Source organism: Pseudorasbora parva, chromosome 14, assembly GCF_024679245.1.
Source record: "Pseudorasbora parva isolate DD20220531a chromosome 14, ASM2467924v1, whole genome shotgun sequence".
Lineage (NCBI taxonomy): Eukaryota > Metazoa > Chordata > Actinopteri > Cypriniformes > Gobionidae > Pseudorasbora > Pseudorasbora parva.
In genome coordinates, this window is record NC_090185.1 from 43,983,365 (window position 1) to 44,002,755 (window position 19,391).

Below are 19,391 nucleotides of genomic sequence, written 5' to 3' on the forward strand. Positions count from 1 at the left end.
CACCCCTTTAGTGTTTCGATTGCATCATCTGACCACACATACACAGATCTATGTTCGGGTTTGCTCGATTTGAAAACAGATTTGTAAGACGGTATAAAATGTAATGTGTCATGGTCTGAGTTGGAGATTGGGGGTTTGGGCTTGACTGAATATGCCCCCCTTATATTTCCATAACATTTATCTAAGATCCTGTTATTTCTCGTGTTACATTTTACATATTGTTGAAAGCCTGGCAGTGCACTCTCCAGTTTGCAGTGATTATAATCGCCCAAGAAAAAGATAGGCGCCCCAGGCGAGCGTTGTAACTGTTCATGTGCGCACTCTGCTATGTGCGCGGCGGCTCTGCCTGCGTTGGCGCTAGGTGGGACATAAACAGCGGCTATAATAATATTGCCAAACTCCCTTGGTAAGTAATGGGGTCTCATAGAAACGCAAAGCAGTTCGACATCAGGGCTGCATATAGTCTCTCTCACTGTGTATTGTTTACACCATTTGTCACTCACGTGCATGCAGATTCCTCCTCCTTTCCTTTTCCCGGACGTGTCGGAGCGGTCGGCTCGCACCAGTGAGTAACCATCCAAGTTGAGCAAAGAGTCCGGGACTCCCTGATGAAGCCACGTCTCGGTGAACACCATAAGGTTAGATTCCCGGTACTCGAAACAGCTCCTCTGGTTGATACGAAGTTCATCCATCTTTGGTGTCAGCGATCGCACATTGCTGAGGATTATTGACGGCAGCGGTGGTTTGTTGATTCGCCGGCGGAGCCGTTCCCTGACGCCTCCCCGTCTTCCTCGCTTGCGTTTAAGCCGCGTGCCGGTATGTGTTGCTCGGATGGCCGCTGGCAGGTTGTTCGGTGGTGTTGATTGAAGTGGTCGGAGGGACAGCAAAGTCTCTCTGGAGTAACCACGGCTTAGCTCATGTTCCCACAGCACGATTGTCGCAGAGCGGGAAATTAAGTAATCACTGATAAAAATCAGGACTTGAAGTATAATGTGGAGGCCCAATGCCATTTTGGCCAAGCACAAAAGCACTTAAGACACAAATTAAAACAAAACACCAAACGCTTAAAACACGTAGACTACAAGCAACGACAGCACGCGCCCGGGTCGCTACAGAGCAGCGCCACCGGAAGTCAAGTGTTGCGCAGTTCACTTAAGGCATATACAAAATATGTCTCCTATTAGGATACTCCTCAAGATGAACATGTTGATATACTATTTGAGTGAGTTTGTCTGTTCAAGCGCAGGACTTGAAAGAGAACTCAATATTTGTGCGCTGTGAGACGTGTGCGCTTCTCACAACGCACGCGACTTCTCATTCACGTCTTCTGGCTCTTCACGCGGAGTGATGGCGAAAACGACTGGTCATATCTGAACATATGGAAGCACTAGCATGCACTGAACAAAGTTTACCATAGATGTGTCATCAGATGTGAGATGAACCACATACGTCCACGCCGCAGACATGTTGCATTAGGCAAGCACCTGCAGGTTGCGGTTTCTCTTTGTGTCGCCACAACATTTCGGCCGTATATTTCGGTGATTAAAGTCTTTCGGTGGCCAAATTAAGTTCAAAATTAATAATATTACAATTCCCGGTCCCACCCACTCCCGGTAAAAAGCTAGAAGTGAACTTTGAATTGGAACAGTACTTGACCAGGGACTGATGACGATTCCTCTCGTCCTCTGGAGTTCGTTCTCCCGAGTCCAACTTGACAAGTCTGAACTACCAAGGACACAAGTCAGAAGTTTGCCTACTTGGTATTGAGAAACGGCCAGAGATCGCTCCGAATGTCATTCAGCTCTTCAGATCAGCATAATTCAGTGAGAAATTAGTAGAAATGTTATTTTGTATGACAGAATATTTTGCAAACGTGTTGATAAATCTATATTTGTCCAAATAGGCGCACGTGTTGACTTAGAGCCCGAATGGATGCTGTTTAGTGCATGTATGTGACCACTAATAAAACCAGATGATGTGACTGGCTTTTGATTCTTGTTGATATTCCTTTCAAAATATCGTTCATAACGGATTGATTATTTTGCACTCCTGACATAAATTAAGAAATAATGTCACTGCAACCTCATTTTATCATAAACATTCGTCAGATAACGAAGCTGGAGGCTTTAATCTTTATAATTATACCAAGTTTTTCAGTAATCAGTAATCTGGGGCCGTCGGCGAGACCTTACTGCAAAGGGGTTAATGAGAAGGGTGGGCCTGCTTATTCTGCACAATCTGGTCCAAGGCCGGTTCGCAGGACGAGAGGGCAACACGCGTGTCCAGACGCATCCAGCTGGTTTGGTTGTTTCGTCTTTGTAGTTGTAAATAGGGCTGTGTTGAAAAAATCGATTCACCAATTCTGAATCGATTTTCATATTAATTTCTAAAGATCGATCCGTAACTCCGTAACGATTTAATGTGCCGTATCATTGAATTCACGCATGCGCGCGAGGTGGAAGGGACATTTATGCATTTGGCAGATGCTTTTATCCAAAGCGACTTACATTGCATTTTTAAGGAACACTTTTTACATTTTTATCAATTCTTGCTTTCCCTGGGAATCGAACCCATGACCTTGGCATTGCTAGTGCCACGCTCTACTGGTTGAGCTACAGGAAAGCCCATTAACAGTAACACAACGAACATGGCAGCGTTGAAAACTCCAGAAACGCCGCGGACAGAGAATACTGGCTGGCATTTTCAATTGTTTTCAATGAGAGCGCTACATTGTTAGAACGCCTGGAGTGCACCGAGGCGCTGAGCGAGTAGGATTTTCCGTATCATAACAACAAGCAAGTCTCAACTGAGGAGAAAAAACACTGCCTGCCAAAACGCTCTCAAGCGCTCACAGCGGGGAGTTTTCAGCTGAGCGCCTAACGTTTTCAGCTGGCTAAAAACGCTTTGGTGGACACACAGCCTAACGTTATACCGCCGTCACCGTGCTGAAGAACACAGCCGTTCTCACTGCAGCGCGCTCTTACTGCCAAGGAAGTTGTAATGGCTGTGTTGTCATGACGGCACGCGACAGCACAGCTCCACAAGTGCGCATTCGCTGACTAGAGCACTCTGGAAGGGGGATTGTTCTTTACGACCATCAATACTCCATTAATTTGCAGTTGAATGTCTATAATAATAGTATCAATATGTTGCATAACTATAGTCCTGTAATTCAGGTAACAGCTGGAAAAAAATGCTTTCTTCAAAAACACTTATCTAAATGTCGAAGATCGGATCGGATCGAATTAAATACTGATAATCGATTCAAGATCTTGAGAATCGGAATCGAATCGATTCTTGAAATTTGAATTGAAACCCAGCCCTAGTTGTAAAGGCTAGTAGCAATGAAATGCTTGCTTTCCTTAGCATGGGATACTCATTACAATTTTTCTGTTTTATGATGCATTTTCAAAGTTGTCACAGGTCACTTGCAGCATTTCTGATTCTTCAGGAGAAGTTCAATTCAGTTCAGCAATTGAATCTGGAGTTTCAAAGTCAAAGGGATTTTTCACCCACTGCTTGTCTTTTAATTCATTGAGTTTCTCTTGTGGAAAATAGTCAGAGAAATTTCCCATCAGTGCATCCAGATGTGACTGAATGAGACGCGTCGGGCCAGCGACTGATTTCTTGGACACATTTGCTTCAATGTTTTTCATCATTGTTGGGAACATATAGCAGCTTGAGGTTTTGAGTCACAGCTGCCTGAGTTTGAGTGATCTGTGGAAAGCTTGAATTAGTTTGCAATGTCTAAAAAAGTTGTCCTCCCGTTCTTGTAGTTCTAGATTCAGTTATTTTAGAACAGAAAATATGTCAGCAAGATAAGACGGGGTTGATTAACATTTCTCATCACTGAACGAGCTTATGAGAGGTGACAGTTTCTCAGTCAGAAAAGCATGTATTTCATCTTTCAATTCGTTCACTGGGCTGACCACCCTGCCCTTCAACAGCCTTCTCACGTCTGTATGATAGAGTAAATGTTTGTACTCGCAGGGCTCAATATTAAGGATTTTTTTCTGGCCCGGTTGGGCCAGTGGTTAATTTTTACTGGTTCCACCACAAAAAAGTAATAAATAAAATAAAATAGGCCTAGTGTTTGTTTTTTGATCCATATAACCTAAATAAATAAGGTTGACTCCAAAAAGCCTAACATTTTATACATTTTATTTTTAAATATTGTATATACAGTCTATAATAAAATGAACAAATAATGCAATTATGAGCAGCAGCACAAATAAATACAAAACATACAAATGAAAAACAGTTCTTTTCAGGTTTTTCATGGGTCTAAACTAGATTTTCAGTAAGGCTACATCAACAGTAATCAAATATAAAATATCACTGCATAGTCTTCACTGTATAAATATAGATTAACAATTATTAAAGTTTTTCAGTCAAGAGGACTGAGTGATTATTTTCTGTCTTTTGTTATCTCGTCTTTTATGAGAAAACCATAGACTATATAAAGGAGAAAATGTTTCCCTGCCATTGATAATATTTTCCGGCTTTCCATGTTTTCACTGTTACACGGCAGGGGGCGCTATTACCTATCTCCTGAATGAATACACAATCTCCTGATCAAAACACAAGAAAAGAAGAAGCAGAAACGAGCGATCTTATATAGGCAGATGCATATGAAAATTAACGTGATCATCAGCAATAAACAGCATCTAAATCAAAACGGCTGTTATTGAATGAAATTTCGACCCAAGACGAGATATAGGACTGTGAAGCTTTGAGGGTGTTGATGGACTCCATCTGTGTTTGATCATTGCTCTGAATCTGATGTGGATGTTGCGTTAGTCGGTAACACTTTACTTTAAGGGGTGTGCATAAGACTGACATGACACCTTTATAATCATGACATGACACGTGTCATGAATATGAAGGAGTTTTTATGCATGTTTATGACAACTGTCATTAAGTGTCATTCGCTTAATTATGTCATTTTTAATGCAATGATGACATTTCGGAGATGTCTTTGTTATGACAACTTGACATAAACCAATACATCATAACCTGTCAGTGTCTTTGTCATGACAACTTGACATTACCAAGACAACATAACCTGTCATAAACAGACATGAAATGACATAGCAGATTAATTATCAAATTTAAGAAACTACTTAGCTTTTTGGGTTTACATTACATTAGTTGCTAGGCAACGTGGGGGAGAAGACGCTGGCGTTGTCTGTTCGCCGCTTCTCCACCCACAAATCATGTTAACTTTACTATTAAATTTAGATTTTATTTTATTTTCTTAAGTTTGTGACTAGTCTAACAGAGCTACTATTGGGACTGTTGCTGATTGCTGGCAGCCACTGAGAGGACGTTATTTGCCGTTTTTTCACCGCTTCTCTTCTGTTTTTGTTTGAATTTGTGGTTGGTTTTGGTTTGAAGGACATTTGATGTTGCTCGCTGCGGCTGCTCTCTCTTCTGGGTGTCGGCTGCTCACTGGTGGTCTCCCTCGGGCTTGAACTGCATGGTGGCTGAAGTTTGCACCAGGCTAGCGTCATCAGCGTCCGGCATGATGTTGAGATGTAATTTTTACTTGTTATTCATGTATTGTTATTTTTTCCCTTTGTTGCACTTTGAGATTCTTCGGAATGAAAAGTGCGTTATAAATAAAATCTATTATTATTATTATTAAACTGTCATGTGGTTGGTTTTGACGTTGGCTGTCATTAGGCTATTATAATGTCATGATTTTTTTATAAATTTAATATGTCATTTACATGTCATTAAGTGTCAATACTCTGTCAAATTATTTAATAACATTGTCATGAATATATTTCTTGACCTAAACTACAGTGGTACAAGTTGAGTTTGTCATTAACATGTCATTAAGTGTCAATACCGTGTCAAATTATTTCATAACATTGTCATGAATATATTTCCTGACCTAAACTAGTGGTACAAGTTGAATTTGTCATTAACATGTCATTAAGTGTCAATACTCTGTCAAATTATTTTATAACAGTGTCATGAATATTTAGCTTGACCTGAAATATGGCATCATGGAGGAAATCGTACAGAGTCATTAAAAACTATTAATATAACTCAAAATGATAGAGTGGCATAGACATATACACCTATATGATGATGTCTATGGTGGCACCACTGGTAATGTGTACGCTGTAACAGTTGTTGGCAAAGCCTCAGTCAGCTTAGTTTGTTTAGGTGTTTAATGTTAATTTAGTCTGCAGTAAGTAAAAACAATTCACAACAACGTTATTTTGGGTTTAATATACTTTATTTAAACTTTCGCTCACTCTTTAACGAATAGTTTGAGTTTATTCTTACCATTTCTTTGTTTGTCTGTTTGTTATGGCGGAGTCCCGTGTGCTGGTGCACCGTCTAAAGGGGTTCGGGCGGAAACGTTGGCCCTATATATAATGTTCCGCCTAGGATCTAGCCGCAACCATTCCTTGTTCAGCCCGGGGTGGGGCTCTAAAGACTATTCCTCTTATTTTTATACATCGGAAGATAATTTATAAAGTGAAGTAATTTGACAAAGTGTTATTTTTCTGTGTTTGTTTATGTGTGCATATGATGTTGATATATATATGTTTATTTTGTGTAATGGCCATTATTTGTGTACGTGTTTTCCCCTTTTTGCGTTAATTGGTGCTGGTCACCTGTGTATAAATTCATGCCTTGTGTTTTTAAGAGTCAGTTCTGTGAGAGGGCAGGTCTTAAAAATTAAATGATTGATTTTATTTCTAGAACTCCTTTTCATATTTTTAAGACATTTGAAATGGTCTATTATCTAACCTTCTGTTGAAGCTGGTGGTTTTATTTTTAAACTTAAAAAATAAAATAAAACATTATGAACTGAAAAATATTAATGATGCTGTTATTAAAAAAATATTTGACAGCGTATTAACACCTAATTACATTTTAATGACAAATTAAACTTGTGCCACTGAAAAAAATGTATGACATTATAATGGCCTCAGTCAACATCAAAACCAACCACATGACAGTTTAAGGTTAACCCTATAAGATAAGTAGTTTCTTAAATTTGATTATCTGTTATGTCATGTTTATGACAGGTTATGTTGTCTTGGTAATGTCAAGTTGTCATTACAAAGACACTGACAGGTTATGATGTATTGGTTTATGTCAAGTTGTCATAACAAAGACAACTCCGAAATGTCATCATTGCATTAAAAATGACATAATTAAGCGAATGACACTTAATGACAGTTGTTATAAACATGCACAAAAACTCCTTCATATTCATGACACGTGTCATGTCATGATTATGAAGGTGTCATGTCAGTCTTATGCACACCCCTTCAAGTAAAGTGTTACCCGTTAGTCTTTGAAAAAAACACAATTTAATCATTACAAACTCCATGATACACATAAAGGGGTATAATCTCTTTAGATCAGATTGCCCAAAAAAAGGTGGTGCAGTTGCAGCTTATTTTAAGTCAAATTCAAACTGCACCTGTATGTATTATATTAGCATTCTTTCTTTCTTTGAATTGTTGACAATTAAACTAATTTTTCAAATGCCCCTGACATCATCATTGGATGTTATCGTCCAACATCTGCATCAAGTGAAGCTAACACTTCACTTACTGATCTTCTTCATAACTGGACTAAATCAGAGCTGATCTTATGTGGGGGGGGATCTTATATCTGTGATTCTTTGTTTGGAGCAACTGATAAATTCTCCAACACGGTTAAATCAAAAAGATCCAAACAAATCCTCATTAATTGATGTCACTAACCAATGGCTGTCATAGATTATCTATCTGGAGTTTTCTGTAATGGTGTAAGTGACCATTGTGCTATATTATGTGTAAGAAATGTTTGTAAAGTAAAGCACATATTATTTTGAGACATCAGTTTAAATATTTAAATTTACATTTGAATCATTTAGCAGAGGCTTTTATCCAAAGCGACTTAAAAAAAGGAGAGAGCAATAGAAGCAACGAAACAAACGAGGGCAAAACCTGCAAGAGCTGTAAGAATTCTCAGTTAATCGAGCACAGTACACAAACTTATTTTTTATTTTAGACAAACAAACAGAAAACAGAAAGAAGTGCTATTCTTTATTGGTCAGGTGCAATTGGAAAAGATGTGTCTAAAAATGTTTTTTAAAAATGGCTACAGACTCGGCTGCACAAATTGAGATCAGCAGGTCATTCCACCAGGTGGGAACGGTCCAGGAAAAGATCTGTGAGAGATTTCATGCCTCTTTGGGATGGAACCACGAGGCGCCGCTCACTCACAGAACGCAAGCTTCTGGAGGGTGTGTAAGTCTGAACATGTGAGTTTAGGTATATTGGTGCAGAGCCAGTGGTTGTTTTGTAGGCGAGAACCAGTGCCTTGAATTTGATGCGAGCGGCCATTGGCAACCAGTGCAGTTTGATGAAGAGAGGCGTAACATGCGCTCTCTTCGGCTCGTTAAAGACCACTCTCGCCGCTGCATTCTAGATCAGCTGCAAGGGTTTGAGAGTGCATGTTGCAAGCCCAGCCAGAAGAGCATTACAATAATCCAGTCTGGAGAGAAGAAGAGCTTGAACCAGGAGTTGTGCAGCCTGTTCTGATAGGAAGGGTCTAATCTTTCTAATGTTGTATAAGACAAATCTGCAGGACCGGGCTGTTGCAGTAATGTGGTCAGTGAAGTTTAACTGGTCATCAATCACAACTCCAAGGTTCCTGGCTGTCCTTGATGGAGATATGGTTGATGAACCAAGCTGAATGGAGAAATTTTGATGAAGTGCTGGGTTGGTTGAGACAACAAGTAATTCTGTCTTTGCAAGATTGAGTTTAAGGTGATGCTCCTTCATCCACTCAGAAATGTCTGTCAGACAGGCAGCTATACGAACACTGACTGTAGGATCATCTGGTTGAAATGAGAAGTAGAGTTGAGTGTCATCAGCATAGCAGTGATAGGAGAAGCCGTGTTTCTGAATGACAGAACCTAATGATGACATGTAGATGGAGAAGAGAAGCGGTCCAAGCACTGAGCCCTGGGGAACCCCAGTAGCTAGATGATGTGACTTAGACACTACACCTCTCCATGACACCCTTGTAACAAGAATGACTTATGAGTTTAATGTCTCGGGGAATAATTAACTCAAAAGGGATTCAATATTCAATATTCATGAATTTATGAATATAATTTGCCAGTCATTCATTACGTATTAAAAATTTTCCGATAGGGAAAATTGTTTAATTAAATACAAGTAACCCTTTATGAAATTGCTTGAAATTATCCTACTAAGTTCGTCCACCAAATTAGTAATAGACTTTTCAACTCAATTCTCCATAAGGGATCACTGCTTTACGAGCGCATAAGAAACATTAACTTTACTGATCAGGACAAGTTCAATATTTCAAATGGTCATACAGTTTACTTTACTAACATAGTAGCATAAGCAGTTAGGTAACTTAGATCGCAAGTTTCATTGACTTTGTGTATGTGGGAGAACAACAGACCCAACTCATTAAATGTCTTTTTGGAGGTTTAATAAACACAGACTAAAAATAACACTACGATTCACACAGAAAGTACACACTAAATATGCATCAAGAAAGTAGACATGTAGGTATTAACGAAAGAATACATAAAAGAGAATAATGAATAGACTGAAATTAGAGAGAGATAAAAGAGAGAGATGAGAGAGAGAGAGAGATGAGAGAGAGAGAGATGGTACAAAGCATTTAGAGGTAAAAACACAGCTTTCCTTCAGTTCAACAACTACGACCTTCACGGAGCTTGTCCCAACGGGAAAATACACACCTTCTTTACAGCAGTTTGAATTTTATAAGAAGAAGAATACTTGCATTCCTTTTGGTTTCGTTTTGGCTTCTCGCTTGTGTGTGTGTGTATATTTCTGCGTCTCAGGTAGTTCTCTCCGAGGTCGGGAGGTGACGTAGTTTTCCTTTAGCGGCGCTTCGGGTCTATCTCCTGAAGAAGCCCTTGGGCTTAGGTTGATGGAACGAGGAACAAAGGGTTGTTGAAGACCGGATTGTAGAAAAGGAGTTTCTTGAAGAGGAGTTTTCAGAAGAGAAGAGTTCAGAGGAGAGTTTCAGAAGCGAAGAGGGGAAGAAGTTTTAGAAGCGATTTTTCGAAGTCAAGAGCGAGATTGTGGTCTCCACTGGTCTTTTAAGAGAATTAATCCACGCCCCCTTCTGGCTAATTCACCCAATCCAGAGGGTGAATTCTGAGCGGGAAAAGTTCTCTTTGTCTCATTTTATGGCCTATTTTGCATGTTCCTGAGGTGTCGTAAAGGGGGTGTTGATTTTGTATGGTTTTACTCCCAAGTCGGCTAAACATATTAATGATACATTTCACAATCCCATTTTGTGCATCATTGAGTAAGTCAAAGAAATAGGAATATTTAGGTATCAAACACCTTATGGCTGGGAGATATTAAAACAGAGATACAATTTTACACAGAAATACAAGCATTTAAAATGAGCTTACATTGTTTCTATGCCATGACTGAGTAGGCCTGAGTCAAGGAGCATGCATATACACACCAAGCTACCTCGTATACAGTCTAGAATAGTCTTAATTAAAGCTTCATAAGGAATGTGTGTGTGTGCTTGTGAGTTTTGTGTATTGACAGGAGCCTTGGCGCCTTTCGGTCTGGGGAATGAAAAGGGGGGGAAACAGGGTTCGAGTCGTGTGACCCGATCAGGGCCTGTGGTATTTGGACGGGGTCGTAAAGCTGCCGAAGTTGTCACTTCCCCCAGACTCTGTGGCGTGGCTCTTAATTTACATGCGGCTAAAAGCTACCCCCCCCCCCCTTTTTACAATCAACACTGGGTTCCTCTTTGATCCTCATTGTAAGAGACCACAGACGCTACAGTTCCCCCTTTTCATCTGACGAAGTCCGTATGACATCGTCGGATGACAGTTATCGTTTTGGTCGGATGACAGGTGGATCATGAGGGTCAAGTGGCTAGTGGGTTCTTAATTGTTGTTTTTCTTCAGCCTTCGGTTTCTGAGGTTATTCTCGGACAGCCTCCCCTCACGATGGATGGATGGTAGGTGAGTCGGGCAGTCGGGAGCAGGTGTTTGTTACGGCTGGGGCGCCAGCTCGATGAGGTCCGTCTCTGCTCCGGGCGTTGTAATTTCCCTCCGGGGTTTCCATCGGAGACCCCCGGACACGGCCGTTGTGAGCTTGGCTGTGGAGGTTCTCATCTGGTTGAATTTTCTGTACAGGAGGAAAGCGATGCCCAGGGTTAGGGTATTGCCGAAGATCATAGAGACACATAGCGCAGTGTCAGCTGCGGTCCAGGTTTGGACCACAGGAGAGTTATTCAGGATGGGTATTCGGGACAATGCTTGGAGGGCTGTATCAAGGGGAGCAATGTCAATGAGCTGGGGCCCCCCTTTCTCAATCCACAATTCTAACTCGGGAGCGAGGGTGAAGTTGTGGTCCTTGAAGAAGGCGGGGATTTCCAGTTCCGACTGGTATTCTTCGCTCGGGAGGTGGTACAAGGCCAAGTCGTCCAGGTGGAGGATGGCTCCTCGTGGTACCTGGACCCACATGCTCTGATCCAGCAGGTTGATACGAGTCGCAGTGTCGTGTTGGTCGTAGATCAGTGTGGCGGTGCGCACGGGAGTGTTGACGAGCCACCTGTCACCTACGATCTCTGCTTGCGTCTCGGTGACTAGGGTACGAGGCGTTGCGTCGGTGGGGCAGCGGGTATTGCTGAGCATAGGTTGCAACCCGCAGATTCCCTCCGTGTTGTCTCGGAGGAAAGGTTTGCTTGGGCAGAGATAATGAATGTCTTTGGTCAGGGTACACATGTGTAGGTTTGGGGCTAGGTACAGCTGTGTGTCGCTGTCATGGTACGCGACTACCTGAGGAGTGCGCACCTTGAGGTGGGTGTTACCTTTCCAAAAGCCTACATTAATAATGTCTTTGAGTCGGTAGATTCGGCTCGACTCGATGATGGGTAAATTAAGGAGGAAACCCATTTCTTTCTGCTCGGGATCCACATACAGGGGAATGTCGCTTCCCAATGAGTAGGCCAGGTGTATCTGCAGCGGGTCAGTGGGTGCGTTGATCGCAGATGCCAACACGTTTTGCACCAGGCTTAAGGGTATCAGGTACGGTGGGATTCTACCCATGGCTAAGCTGTCGATGGACGAGCTTATTTCCCGTAACATGTCCGTCATTAAGGCGGTAACTAGCTGTGTTTGGGCAAAGTCATTTTGGAAGACGGTGAATAACTGTTTCATGGAGTTCACGGTCTGGTTCAACAGGACACTGTGGGTGTTTAGAATTACCACAGTTCCTCTCAACGTCTTGCCGATAGTCTGTAGAGCGGCACTCTGTGTGGTGAGTTGCTCTTTGAGCTGTGGAAGTTCAGTTTGGATTTCAGCCACATGTCGTCTTACTGTGGCGATGTTCACTGCGTTGACACTGGACATACCAATGTTAAACAGAGTTCCGACGGTGGCAGCGGCTCCGAGCAGCGCTCCCAGGAACCGTTTGGGGCGGCGGTTGTGTCCACCTAATTCTGCCTGGGTGACGGTCATCTTCTCTAGTTGTTTTAGCATGTGCGTGACATCAGCATCGGCGTGGCGGAGAGAGTCCTCTGTCCAGCGAGCACCGGCCCAGCTGTACTGGGCTACTGCACGGGGGTAGTGTGCGTTGTAGACGTTGCGGGGGTCAAGTCGGACATACACCTTCTGAGTGTGGGTTCGGCAGTTGGTGATCAGAAGTCCAGGTTGCTCTCTCAGTACGATGCCCGAGGCTGGACCCGGTGTGATGATGTCTGGTGGTGGCTGGCCTCTGATTGTCTGGAGGCACAGGAGCAGGATCCACAGTGGCATCCTGTTACAGGCAAGAGAGAGAGAGAGAGAGAGAGAGAGGGAGAGAGAGAGAGAAAGAGAGAGTGTGTGTCAGTGAGATTTGTCCCAGGTGGGTGGGACAGTCTTCTCGTTTCGGGGACGGCGGTTGTGTTCAGCTTGCATTGGCCCCTAACTGTCTTTCTCTGTTAGTGGCCACATGTCTCTTGATCTGGTTCCTGTGAACCCATTTGAGAACTGGTTCTCTTTGTCCCTGGTTTAGCTGAATCTGGTATGCGACGGGAGAGAGTTTGTTCATAATCTCATGGGGTCCCGTCCAGTGGGGCAGAAATTTCTTTGACAATCGTCGGGAGCCTGTCAAAGGTGGCGGGTTGAAGTTGTAATACCAGACCTTGTTGCCCACCTCCAGTTCTTGGTGTGAGGCTTTGCGGTCGTAATAGGCTTTCTGACCTTCAGCGCTCTTTTGCAAGTGTTGCTGAGCAAAGGCAAAAGTTGTTTTTAAATGTCTATGGAGCTCATCGAGGTACTGGAATGTGGTGTACGCGGTGACCAGGTTGGAGTCGCCGGATTGGTACAGCAGGTGTAGTGGCAGAGTCATCTGCCGCCCAGTCATGAGTTCAAAAGGGGATACCCGTGTTGATTCCTGCGGGGTGGCTCTGAGGGCCATCAGCACGAGGGGGAGTTTCATATCCCAGTCTTTTTGGTTAGCAGACACGTACTTTCTCAGCATGGCGACTACTGTGCGATTCGATCTTTCAACTTGCCCTGATGCGATTGGATGGTAACTGACGTGCAGTCTAGCCTGTATCCCCAGGCATTTCCAGATTTGTTGCATGATCTCGGCAGTGAAATGGGTGCCTCTGTCTGAGTTGACTTTCAGTGGCAATCCGAACCGTGAGAAAACGTGGTTTAACAGGAGGTATGCTGTGGTCTGGGCGGTGTCGTTGGGTGCTGGTAGACACTCCACCCACTTGGTAAACTGGCACACCACTGTAAGAAAGTACTTGTTGCCTCTTGTGGACCTGGGCAGGGGTCCTACCCAGTCGATTTGTAGGTCTGACCACGGAAACGTGATTCCTCTGCGTTGCAGTGGGGCTCTGTGGTTCGGGTTTGCCGGTTGGAACTGACAGCAAACCAGACACTCTCTGACGTACTCCGCAACATCTTGCTGCATGCCGGGCCAATATGCCACCTGTTTCAGTGTGTCATACGTGGCTCTGGTGCCGTGGTGTCCCGCACATGGTGTGTCGTGGGCGTACATTAGCATCACCCCCCTTTGCGATCGTGGCACCACAAGCCGTGGCGTTTTGCTGCCATCGGGTGCAAACCACAGAATGTCGTCCTGTATACGCATCATGTGTTTGGAGTTGTATAGTTGCTTGAGGCTTGAATCCTCAGAGAGGTCAGAGTCAGAGATAGGGTGGTCGGAGGGGTCAGAGAGGTGGTCGAAAATTGTCTTAATTGCCGTGTCAGAGGCTTGCATTTCCGCAATGTCGTTGTGTGAAATCTGCGGCGTGAGCGCTAGTGACTGTGCGGCGGCCATCGTGGCAGGTGCTGGTCGCTTGCTGCAGGTTAGCACTGCCACGGCGGGGCTGGGTGTGGGGTTTGGGGGTTCCCACATCTCGCCGTGTAGTGCGCCCATCTTTGCGAGGGCATCGGTCTGGTCATTTAAGTCTTTGTCGGGGCCGGGTAGTTTCGAATGGCCTTTGACCTTTTTCCAGTACACCGTCAGTTCATGTGTACTTGTGATGTTGTCACATTCCTGGAACAGGTGTTGGTGCTTGACTGGCTTGTTGTTAGCGGTCTTGAAACCATTTTGTTTCCAGGTTGGAAGGTGGCAAATGAAACTGAGCCTGGCGTAGTTAGAGTCCGAGCAGATGAGTAGTTCTTTGAAGTTATGGGCTGACGCGATCTGACAGGCTATGAGAATGGCTGCTATTTCTGCATATTGCGATGACTGGGGGCCCAGCATGAAGTGTCGTGGTGGGCACGGCTGATCGTTCACCCATAGCACACCTGCACCTGCTTTGAGGGTGCCGTCGTGGTTGTAGGAGCACCCATCGACGTAGGCCGTGGGCATGTCTTGGCACGCGTTCAGTTCAAAGTACCTGTGACAGGTGAGTTGTTGTTGTTGGGGTTCTTGTTCATCAGCGGCAGCTGTAGGCGTGTCATCAGAGCAGTTCTGGCATGCAGCCAGGCCATTACCCAGCGCAGACTTGTGGTTCTGTGCATATCGTGCCTCAACGTTGCGGCCTTGGAGGGCCATCAGCCATGTGGCGATACGTGAATTAGTGACTACGCCATCTCGGATGCGTTGGCTATTGAGGAACATTACGGGCTGGTGGCAAGTCTCTATGATAACCTTCTGCGCCCCAATGTAGTTGGAGAACCGCTGTATGGCCCACACCGTGCAGAACAGAGCACAGTCCGAGAACTTGCACTCCGGTGGGAGAAGCGTTTTGCTGGCATATGCGACCACCTTTTTGTCTTGGTCATGTCGTTGATAAAGGCCAGCACTAAGACAGTGGTCGGAAAACCCGGCTTCCAGGTAGAATTCCTTCTGTGGATCTGGGTAAGCAAGGCATGGGGCTGTGCATAAATGTCTTTTTAGTGCTGCCATTGCATGTTCCTGAGCTTCGGTCCAGACAAACGGTGAGTCTTTCTTTAGCAGGGCTGTGAGCGGTCTGGCAATGTCTGAATAGTTCTCGATGAATTGTCGGGAGTAATTGCATACCCCAAGAAAACTGCGTAGCTTAGAGACATTAGTAGGGGGCTTGATGTTTTGAATGGCATGAATTCGGTTAGATTGAGGTTCAATGCCTTGGGATCCGATGAGCAGGCCAACGTAGTTGACCTTGGTTCGGCACCATTGTCCCTTGTGGAGGGCAATCTTGGCACCGGCTGCGGATAATTGGTTCAAAACATAGTCTATTTCTTTCAGGTGGTCGTCCACCGTGGCGCTCTTCATGAGAACGTCGTCTACGTAGATTAAGTTGCCTCTTACTCTGGCATCCGGGCAGGCTTTGTTAAGGAAGATGTTAAACTCAGCTGGTGAGTTAGCATATCCGAACGGGCACCTGTTGAAGGTGAATTGTCGGTTGCCAAATGTGAAGGCCAGCTTGTGTTGATCTTCCGGATGCACTGGGATGATCCAGAATCCAGAGGCCACATCAAGTGTAGAGAAGATTGTGGCCCCCCTTATTCGGGGTATTTCTTGTTCCAACTGAGTCATTGGCCACCTTGACAGCGGCACCTGTTGATTCAATCTCCGATAGTCTATTGTTGGGCGCCAAGTGCCGTTGGGTTTGAGCACGGGCCAAATTGGGGCGGAGTAGGTGCTGTTACATGGACGGATGACACCTTTTTCGAGCATGGACTCGATAATCTTCTGCACTGGTTCGTATGAAGCGATTGGAATCTTGTACTGCTTGACAAACGTGGGAGGCGCACCAGGTTGTGTTGGGATGCGCACCGTGTGGAGGTTTGTGAGCCCGCAGTCTAATGAGTCTTTGGCAAAGGATTCTTTAAACTTATAGAGGACTCGTCTGAGTCCCTGACGTTCTGTCTCATTTTGGAGCGCGTTAGCATCTCGTAGAATTTGTTGCACTTGAGACTCAAAACCGGGGTACGGTTCCTCCACCTGGGTGTCATCAGGCAGTTTGGTATGGAGGGGTGCAGCTAGTTCATCCGTTTCCATGACAGGCTGTTGGGAGACTGTGTATATTACAAGGTGACTGTCCTCTGTCAGCTCCGTTCGGCAGACCTGGTCTTTGGCCGCCGGCATGACAGATGTTATGGCGATGAACTTGAAGGGTACAGTGAACAGGGTGTTGTCTGTACATTCTGCTGGTATCAGTGCGGGTGGAATGGGCCCAATGATGGGTAACACAAGTTCAAAGTCATGAAAGTCATTGCTGATTAGCCATCCCAGTCGAAAGGCTTTTGGGATGTTGATGTCAATTGCTGTGCAGTTGTTGAACAGGATGTAAACAATACGAGATGACACTTCAGTGAGGGGTGTGGCTTCAAGTGTGAGTCCGAGTTCCACACATTCGGGTGAGGGTTGGAAGGAACTCAGCGTGTGGTTTAAGGTTTGACCACATCGCATGTTGAGCCGCACAGCGACCCCTTTGGTGTAGGCTGGTATTGCAGTTCTTTGTTCATTGACAAGCGTGCAGACTTCAGGGATGGTCTGTCCCGACATGAGATTGTCAAGACTGATGGGAAAGGGTGGCTGTGACGTTAATGGAGCCCATACCATTTCGTTACATACGTCCACATGAGCCTGGAGGCGAATCAGAATGTCTGCTCCGATGTAAACATCGTGGGGCGGGTCCGGCAGGACCAGAAAATAATGGGTAAGGCACCTGTGGTTCCATTTCAGGTGTAACGCACAGACTCCTTTGGCGGACTCCATAGAGGAGGGGTATGAGTTCAAAGGAAAGCGGGTGCGCTTGCTGGCGTAAAGAGTGTGTGGTGCCTTTTCACTGAGTGACTTGAACAGTGAGAGACTAATGGCTGAGTTATCGGCCCATAGTGCGAGAATAATGTTTGTGGTGGTGATGTCATTCAGCTGTAGGTCATTCATGACCCGGGGGCAGAAGGCATCAGAGTCTTTGGTTAGCTGAAATGTGCAGAGTAGCGAACTTGCACTTGGCTTTGGGGCTGAGGCTGGGTTGTCACAGTGTGCTGCAGGGGGTCCCGTGACCTTTGTGACCTGGCAGTCTGGCTCTGCGGGAGTTCCCGTGACCTCTGTGACTTGACAGTCTTGCTCAGACGATGTGTGTGTCTGAAGGGGCAGAGGGTCACGCACTTGAGCCCAGACTTTCAGCTGTTTGAAGTCCAGTATAGGTTCGAAGCGGTCCAGCAGGTCTTTTCCGATGAGAAAAGGATAAGCGTTCATAGGGGAGACATAAACGGGATGTATCAGGCTCATCGGTCCAATTGTCAGGTGGATGGAAGCTACGTGCTTGAGCTGGATGTCGTTTTGGCTATACGACTGCACATTTAGCTTACAAGTGTGAAGGTTAAGGGTGCGATTTTGCCTCTGTGCTTCAAATCTGAGTCTTTCAAACAGTTGGGCGGATATAAGCGTGAGGTCGGAGCCAGTGTCAACTAGGGCTTCGAGCTTAAATTCCCTTTCCATAGTGATAGTCAGATAGAGTTTTCGAGCCATCCCCTTCTCGATTAGGTTTCCCAGGAGTCTTGGTGTGGGGACCTGTGTGTTGCTTGATAAGCCGTCTGAATATGTGTCAAGTGTCTCATTATGCGTGCAAATAATCAAAACAGCGCTTTCTGGTACGCTGGGCTGCCCCATGATGCTGTCTTGATCAGAGGCTGTTGCTGTCAGCTGTCGTGTGGGTGTGCTGCTGACGTGTGGGGGTGCAAAAGTTAGTTCATTAATCTGTGGTTGGGGAACAGTGTTCAGGGTGGATGATTCAGTTGCAGGAGGGTCAGGCAGGTTGATTTCAGGTATCATGTCTAGTCATGCTGTGCCTGGTCCGTCCTTCTTGTCTTCCTTGTGAGGTTTCTGTCGGAGGAACTCTTTCAGGGTTTTTAAGAGCTCTGTAACCTCAGAAGCAGCTGCACTTTCTTTGCCAGACGTGGGTTCAGGTCTGGGCCTGCCATTGTCCCGTCGAGGGTGGCCTCGTCGCTGGCTTTCTGGGCTGGGTGGACCCGGAGGTTCGTTTCGGCTCCGTCTGGGTTGTCGGCCAGCTTCCCAGGTGCCCACCCCCTTTTGGTTGTGAAAGGGGCGAGGCGGTTCCCAGGATCTTTCAGAGCGATCGCTCTGGTACCGTGGCCGGTCGCCATTATGACCACGCTGCCCTCTGCTGGCGTGGAGTGGTTTGGACTCTCTGTTGACGGGTCGGTAACTGTGGTTCTGTTGGGCGCCCTCTAGGGTTAGCTCTGGGTGGTGCTCAGAGACAGGGCAGATGGTGGGCTGTTTTACAGTCTTTTCAGAAATGGTTTTCTGTTTGACATAAGCTTTGTGAGCCAAGTCTCTTAACTGTTGCATGTCCATGCTGCGCGGGCACGCCAGCACCCCCAGGTGGTGACTGATGGTGGGGTGCAGGTTTCGGAGGAAAAGAGTTTTGAAGTTGATGTCCTCCTCCATGCCTGGGTCGTTACGTGCCCCGAAGTAAGCACGTCGCAGTCTGTTATAAAAGTTCTGTGAGGTCTCGAGTCGGGCTTGCTTGAGTTCCATGGCAGTGATGAGCCCCTGGTCTGACTCGGGATCGGAGTACTCACAAATTAGAGCTTGTCGTAGATGCCAGTAGTCCGCTTTGATGGCCTCTGGTTGTCGATCCAGAAAGCTGCGTACGTCCCGATTAGACGTGGCCCTGAGCAGGTACAGTCTGTCCCAGTTGTTCGCGTGAGCGACAGTTTGCAAGTAAAAGTCTATGTCTTTTAAGTATGCATGGATGTCGTGTCCTCCTGCCGGGTCTGGGCTGAAGGTAGGAATATTTCTGGCCAGCTTATCAAGGTTCTTTGAGGCTTTGTGGCTGTCGACCTTGACTTCCTGGAAGGGCGTCCTTTCCTCTGCTGCTGACGGGGATTCGTGGAGACTGGCAGGTGATCTTTTACACAGGGGGCTGTCATC

General features: G+C 45.4%; 1 protein-coding gene, 1 long non-coding RNA gene and 1 other non-coding gene across 4 annotated transcripts in view; 1 reads left to right on the forward strand and 2 right to left on the reverse strand.

The window, feature by feature from the left end:
- LOC137040675 (uncharacterized) overlaps positions 1-19,391 on the reverse strand; it is a 442,512-nt gene that overhangs the window by 295,328 nt on the left and 127,793 nt on the right. The gene's annotated exons all lie outside the window — the stretch shown is intronic.
- The window catches only part of LOC137040656 (NLR family CARD domain-containing protein 3-like), a 153,306-nt gene that overhangs the window by 62,282 nt on the left and 71,633 nt on the right, over positions 1-19,391 (forward strand). The window lies entirely within an intron of this gene.
- trnaa-agc (transfer RNA alanine (anticodon AGC)) lies at positions 2,550-2,624 on the reverse strand. The gene has a single exon. It is a non-coding gene; the product is annotated as a tRNA-Ala (tRNA).